This window comes from Octopus bimaculoides, chromosome 9 (genome assembly GCF_046866305.1).
Source record: "Octopus bimaculoides isolate indiv1 chromosome 9, ASM4686630v1, whole genome shotgun sequence".
NCBI classification, from domain to species: Eukaryota; Metazoa; Mollusca; class Cephalopoda; order Octopoda; family Octopodidae; genus Octopus; species Octopus bimaculoides.
Genome location: NC_142936.1, coordinates 1,915,156 through 1,923,240, shown reverse-complemented (window position 1 = coordinate 1,923,240; position 8,085 = coordinate 1,915,156). Strand labels below are relative to the sequence as shown.

Here is an 8,085-nt window from a genome sequence, read left to right as displayed (position 1 = left end):
TACTCGAACAGAAGAAACAATGTTTTTTAGAATGACATATTTGGGTGTTGTATATATGTGTGGTTGTTTAGCGGTGACTTTTCAGACAAAGACATGAATTAAGCTTCCTGCGAAAAAAGATCAAGTCCCACACGGCTCCAGGGGATTTTTTTAATCTATATATATATAAAACATAGGATGTGTGTCTGTCTGTGTGTTTGTCATGTCGTTATAACTCGAGATTCACCCAACCGATTTTAATGAAATTTTATACATGCATTACATAGGGTCCATGGATTGTCATGGGCTAAAAACATTTTTAACTTCTTGTCTAATGCGGACCCAGGGGCAGAAAAACTGCAATTTTTAAAGCATTTTCGCAGCGTTAAGGCCCGTAACTTGAAGAGTATCCAGTCGCTTTGCGTCAAATTTGCAACAAACATTAATCAGGTTTCTCGAATTGCTGTTGTTGTTGTTGATAGTGTTTTGTTTTATCTTTTCTGTAAAGTCGTCTTTTTTGTTTTTTTGTAATATTTGTAAGTTTTGTTGTTTGTTGGTGTTTATGTGAATAATTTGTTACCCCTCTTTATGGGTGTTTAAGAGCCCGATCTGTGGTGGTTCGTAGTTGCTATCTTTCTATGACAGACGGTGTTAGCACATATAAGGAATGGATCCGTCTGTCAAGTACATGCGGATAGCATTCTCACCGAGACAACCCTGTCTTCTTTTCTCTCATACTATACTCATTATCAGTTTATTCTGTATATTTAACAATGTTTTAAGATGGTAAAAATGTATTTGAGGAATATCTAACTGCAATTTCTTGCACACTAAGAAACCGCGAAGCTTTCTCAAGACACCCAGCTTCCGTTACCTCGTTTTCGCTACTTTAGTGGAATGTGCGATTTAGAGACGTAACGGCGCTAGTCTCTAAACATAGTGTAGTGCGATTGACAGGTAGGAACCACCAAAATATTAGCAGAGCACAAAGAAAAATATATTCTGTCTGTTAACTTCCTCGAAGTCTGAGGAAACTGACGGTGACCTGTGTTAGCGCGAATTATACAGTGGAGTTCATGAGTTTGGCTGAATTCTTGTGTGGTATTAAGAATGAGAATCTGGGACCCTAGGGTGAACTTGACGTAAGCTAATTTTGATTTTCATACTTTGGGGGGAAATTGTATCCTTACTTGAAGGGAAAGAATAAGTTATTATGAAAGAAAACAAGGGGAAAAGAAAGAAAAAGAAAGAAAGAAAGAAAGAAAGAAAGAAAGAAAAAAGAAAGAAAGAAAGAAAGAAAGAAAGAAAGAAAGAAAGAAAGAAAAAAGAAAGAAAGAAAGAAAGAAAGAAAGAATATCGAAAGTTCTAGTAAAGATTTCCAAGTAACCGACTGACATAGGCTCTGCTCTAATAAACTACTGATACCGCCACCCGGAGTAAACTGTATCCACCCGCCTCCTCCCCTGAACTACCGACCTGTAACAGCCGGCAGACAAGCAAGATTTCATGAGAGCGCGTCGTGATTCAGTTATAGAGATAGTCCACCAAGTGGCATTGTCCTCTTAGTCCTTTAAGGTAACATATGGTGTGGCGGTGCCTATGCAATGTATTGAATTATCAGATAATTGATTTCTTATCCTCACTTACTTTTGTCCCAGATTTTCAAAGTGCCCAGCTTTCATTTTTATTTATTTAACTTTAATGATATCTGTGAAAAAAATACATTAAAACGCCTTCATGAGTCATGCACAAAAGTAAAAATAACTCTCTATGACTATCTCTCTCCCTCCCTCCTCTCTCTCTCTCTCTCTCTCTCTCTCTCTCTCTCTCTCTCTCTAACTTTCATATGCATATATACAGATAGGCACAGGAGTGGCTGTGTGGTAAGTAGCTTGCTTACCAACCACATGGTCCCGGGTTCAGTCCCACTGCATGACACCTTGGGCAGATGTCTTCTGCTACAGCCTCGAGCCGACCAAAGCCTTGTGAGTGGATTTGGTAGACGGAAACTGAAAGAAGCCCGTCGTGTGTGTGTGTGTGTGTGTGTGTGTGTGTGTGTGTGTGTTTTTGCCCCCCCCCCCACCATCGCTTGACAACCGATGCTGGTGTGTTTACGTCCCCGTAACTTATTTCGACCTGTACTGTTAAAGACAGTACAGGTCGAAATACAATGTACATAATTTTATATTGCTGACGTCATAAGAATTTATAAACGTTCCTGAAAGTGTAGAATAGTTTTTAGAACAGTGGATTATTAAGAATTAAAATGAGTTGTTCGGGATTTCGAGCCGAAAATTTCTCGGACTTGTTTTATGCTCAAGACGCCTGAGAGATTTCCAATGAGTCGATTAAATCACCCCAGGGCTGGTTTGGTACTTATTTTATTGGCCCCGAAGCACTGAAAGACAAACTTTTATTCGGTTAGATTTGAACTAAAAACGTAAAACTCCAGAAATCAATGCCTCAAAGCATTTTGTCTGATTTTGGTACAATTTAGCAACCAACCAGTGTCATTATAACATTGTCATTTACGGAATTAATCGAAAAGTACAAATTATTTCTTTTTATGAAATTAATATTTCCCTATCAGTTATAAACACAATTAGGTGAAATTATAACAATTAATACCAATTGTCAACGAATTTTTATCAGAATTGTGATGAACTTTCTGACATCCAGTATTTTAGATTGTAATTTTATAGTCTCATGAGATATGCATAAATTACCAATTCTGAAAATTAAAATCTTTTAATAACCATTTAAAGATTTCTGGATTATTTTAATACTATGCAAGTAATGTTATATGGAGGTAATAAAGCAAGTTTATGATTAATATGGCTACCAAAAACAATAATATTTTGTTTTCAGTATTTTTATTGGACAAAATATCACAAATATATGAAATAGCAAATTAGAAAAAAATAGATTTTATGCTTTTATCATATAACCAGTTTACATAATTGAAATTCGATATTTATATTCGAGACATCAAATCTTATAAATTAAGAATTGTATTTGGGATGTCATCAAATCAATTAAAATTTTACAAACAGATTTCTTTAAAATTTTGAATTGATAAAACAGTAGTCCTTGAAAGGTATTCGAATTTTCCACACGGAAATAAAACACAAAAACTAAAAGCATGAATCTTGAACGAAACGTTTGTAGACATTTGAAAAATGCTTCGGAATATATAAGGAAATATATAAGGAAAGAAACACTGTCAAAGTAATCAGAGATTAGGAAACGGTAATTTCATTCACCTAAATTATGACCGGTTATGTATGTATGAAAATAGATAGATAGATAGATAGATAGATAGATAGATAGATAGATAGATAGATAGATAGATAGATAAGATAAATTTCTTTATTAGCCACGAAGGGGCGAAAACAGAGGGGACAATACAATGTAGAATTTTTCTTTTTCGAAATCGATCAAAAGGGAACGAAGAGCCTTTTCTTTTCGACGTGTAAACAAGGAAATAACACAAAAGTCGTTGTTAACAATTAGAGTTCCCAAAAGGGGGTGGGGAATGTAACATTAACTAGGTTTATCCGTGGAAAGAAAAACCTACGGAAAAGAACCACGGTAACCTCGGAAACGAAAAAAGAAAAACATTAACATGAGAGCAAGGCGCTCTTTCTCTCTTTGTTTCATAGGATTATGCTCAAGGTGGTTCCGCCATTTATTCGTACCATCCTTGCGACATTTACCCACCTTTGGTTGAACTTTTCATTAGAGAAAACTTCCCTCTCTATTTTCAACTTCCTCTTCAAGTGATACATGAAGAAATCGATGAGAGGTTGGCCAGAGGGGAAAGTGTTTGTCTCTAACCCTTTCGCACGAGTCCACTACACACATCCTTTCACCATAGCCACCAATACAATGAAAACTGCCTCGCGTTCCCAGTTAAAGGAAGGTGGCGGGACAATATTCACGATAGACTCGGCCGACAACCGAATTCGTCTCACTCGTGATAGCAGCCGTTCGACATAAGCCCACCGGTCTGAAATGCTTGGACATTGCACGAGTGCGTGCAGAACAGTTTTGTTGCTTTGACAGCAATATAGGTGATGTGACCCTTAAACCTGCTGGCTGCATAAGCTTCGCTAGAATAGGAGACCGCAGCGTCAACAATGTCTTTATCCGACAGTAGGTTCGAACCCTTCTGCTGACACCCTTCACAGCGTTTTTAAATACAATAGGCGAGTGGTGGGAGGCCTTTCATTAGGCTTGCTGTCGGGTTTGTATGAACCGGTGCCCAAATCGAGTGAAACATCAAAAAAGATTTAACTATGGTAAGTTTGGTTTCAAAACCTTCAGACCGAGAGAGTTAAGTGCGTGATCCTTTCAAATTCTGTTAAGGGTGTGCTCATGCAGAACCGACCCACTTCGGAAACTGCTTGAATCGTGCAAGGGGAAACTCTCCCTCCCTCTTAGAAAGGAGTTCTTTTCGCTTTAGATTTTTTTCACCAGCAAACTGACCATTACTGAATATTTATATTCGTCTGTAAAGAGGCTGTGTTTCTGGACAGCATGTTTAAACGGCCCATATTGCCAAGTATTAGAAATAGTTGTAGTAGTAGACGCGAAACCAGTGGTAACTTTCTGACCGGTTATATGTTATAACCAGGGATGTACTGCTCGACTATTGATGCATAAAAGCATGCATCAATACATGCAAACATGTGTATGTATGTGTGTGTGTATGTGTGAGCGTGCGTCCGTGTGTATGTATGTGTGTATGTATGTGCATAGTATTATCTTTATAGAATTTATACGCTAATGAAACCTCAAAGACATCATGACATTGTGATGCTGCTCTTTCATTTTCATTCATTAATTCGCAGCAGACGACTGACCTAACTACACGTGGCTCTTATTGTGATTTCTGTCGATCACTGTACTTCTGACATGCAGCCTAAAGATGGTTAAACAGTGACAGTGTACACAACGCTAAACTGAAGGTTGTAGATAAGAAAATGATGCTAGAATAAGTGACACATAAGTATGATTATTGAAATGAAATCTTGACTATTTCAAAAGTGAAAATAATGGACATGTATAAAATATTAAGCGAAATCTAGTGTCAGGAAAAAGAGAAAGTTATAATACAAAATAGGTATTTATTTATGGTAAGTATAGAATTTAGAAGAGATAGTAGACATTTCAGACAGAAGATGTTCCAATTGACCAACATTTGAAGAAATCACCATATTTACGAATAAAGATGGAGAACCATCATTTGAAAGAGATTTTCGTATTCTCTCCTCCACCTCCACCACCCAGTCACACACAACGTTAATAGTCCTTCGGCTATTTTAAATATATATTATTATTATTATTGCAAACAGATACCAACTAACATAGATTCGCTTATGCTTTCTCTGACCTCAGTCGTCGAACTGCGACAATTCAGGGGCATCGTCTCTAGTGATTTAGTTGTCCCCATCCTTATTTATAAGTCTGGCGCTCTCTTGATCGTCACAGGGATGTGGGAGTCAATATATATTATTTATGAGCCAAATCTAAAAATGTGAAAATATATATTTAAATTTTACTTCACCTGATAAAAACGGTTCTTTTCATGACGTAATTGATTTACTCCTTGATAAAAAAAAGAACATGTCTGAAACAGCTGTAGTGCACCATAACCCATCTGTGTTCTTACTTATATAAATATATATATATATATATATATATATATATACATAAGACGTCACCAGTACTTTAAAGAATCAAAAATCAGATCCGCTGGCAGAAAAATTATAAATTCACCGGATTGCAAAACACACCGCTACAAGCGAAAGTTCCTACATTATGTTTGCATTTGAAATATTTTTCTAAATTTGATGAAGGACCCTGCCTAGAAGATGCATTCATGCGAAGAATTTGTGGTAAATGAGTAAATAATTCTGGATAAATCATTGGTGAAACAATTTAATTTTCTTAATTCCAGACAGAAAACTAGTTTTAGAGGTAATTCCTTCCATTATTAATTGGAATTTTCTTCCGTTTTAGATGGATACGGTGGATCTGGAAAACCTACCTTTACGACACATTGATGTGGCAGAAGTCTCCCGTTTCCAATAACTGGAATAGTTGCTCATTTGCGCGAAAATTTCGCCGTAAGAAATTTCGCTGCGAAGGAAACAGAATGTAATGATGAATATCAGCAAGATTATGGTTGAGATAGAAGAACTCTAGAGGAGAATTCTTCAAAAGACTTATACTGTAAAGTCTCACATATTTGATACTGAGAGGTGAAATGTTTGATTAACTGAGATTATCCACGCTACTAACAAAAACCGCGCTTTACAGTATTTAAAATTTAAAATCAATATACAATCAAAGTAATTGCAATTATCTTAATTGAAATCTAATTAGAAATACTAATTTGATCAGGAGAAGAAAGCATTAAGTCATTTAATTACATATCTCCCTATAAGGCGAATTTTCCTAAAGTGAAATTTCTTACACGAATGTTCTTATAACCTTGCGCATGGAGGTATAAACTTCGAGTCCAAGAAATGGAAACATCAACTTCAAGAATGCGAGCACCATCTTAGGAATCCCAGCATAATTCACGATACATCGTTTAAGCCCACTGATGAAACCTTTACCAAGAAATGTGCTTAAATCTTACTTTGAATATGTGCCTGATGCTATTTAAATTGATTGGAATGTAAAAACAACTCAAAAGATTTTGTGGCATTTTGTAAAATTGTCTTCCTCTTCAATTATTATACTACAATGTTATTGTAATTGTGTAATTGTTATTTAAACAATATTATCGTTATTAATAAAATATATATCTGTTGCAAATATACAAGACACATTCGTTTTATTTAATTTCATTTTAATTTGATATATATTTCTATTTATAAAATCAACGTTTATTTCATAGTTTTGTAAAAGCAACTTGTCGCCTGAAAGAGATAAAATAATAATTATTGCGTCTATATAAAATTACAGAAAATGTTGCATGATACAACTCTTTGCTACAATGACAAAAGTATAAACCCAACATTAAAACACTGGCGATTAATGGTATTCTTCGTAGACTGTTTGGTCATTACGAAAAATGTCACACAAACTTATATGGACTTAACATGCTGCATCTGTAATAAACAGCTAAAAGCGTATATTTAATGCAAATATACAAATGAGAAGTTTGATTATTTTAGTTTATTTTAACAAATATTTTAATTTTGATAATTAATGTTGATTATTCTGCATAAGCACCTGAAATTTGAAAACAATAAAATTATAATTATCGTACATATTTTTATTGGACAGCGTAAATAAGAATGCTTGAAACATGCAAAAGTAATGAGGCCATGATCACCTAGCGCCATCTGCAGTGGTTATGGCACGTAATATCTGCCATTTGCCTCATATAGTGGTACCCGGCCGACGCTGGGTAGCCGAAGAAATATTATTAAGCTAAGTTGAGGAGCGATGGGCAGGCGTCGGTGAGGGATGTTATGTCATCAGAAATCTCATCGTTAATGTAGACACCTTACTTGACAATCAAGTGATTGCATATATTGTAAGTGGGGCTTTACTGTGTATGAGCAAGCAAGAGAGCGAAAGAGAGAGAGAAGGGTAAACCGGATTATTGATTCACACCCAAAAGTTTCGAACAACGAATATTATGATTGATTGTATTTATCCGTGAATTAAGGATAAATGATGGATAGCGGTTAAATGATTTTAGTCATATTCAGCATCTTTCGGCGATCCTTTGGTCTATGGTACCATGTACTCGTTATCATGCACCTGGAAGGTTTGCCTTAGGGTTCGCGGAAAGAAATTTGGACAAGTTTTGGAGGTTGAAATTAATTCTGGAATTAATTAGAATTAATTGACGGAATAAATTTCTTCCTGTTAACCAGCTCAAGGCGACAAATGTCATTTAAACCATTCAATAATTTTAGATCTTTTCAACTGTCTTCCATTCCTAAAACGGCAGTAAAAGGTGAGAAAATTTGTAACATTTCTATAGAAGAATATTTTTTAAGAGAAAAAAAATGTTATTTTCTCTCATTTACTTCCGTCTCCTGTTTTTTTTTATCTTCTTTATTCTTTTACATGTTTCAG

General features: G+C 35.4%; 1 protein-coding gene across 1 annotated transcript in view; it reads left to right on the top strand.

Annotated features, from left to right (window-relative positions):
• LOC106872565 (nucleolar protein 10) overlaps positions 1-8,085 on the top strand; it is a 328,579-nt gene that overhangs the window by 274,187 nt on the left and 46,307 nt on the right. The gene's annotated exons all lie outside the window — the stretch shown is intronic.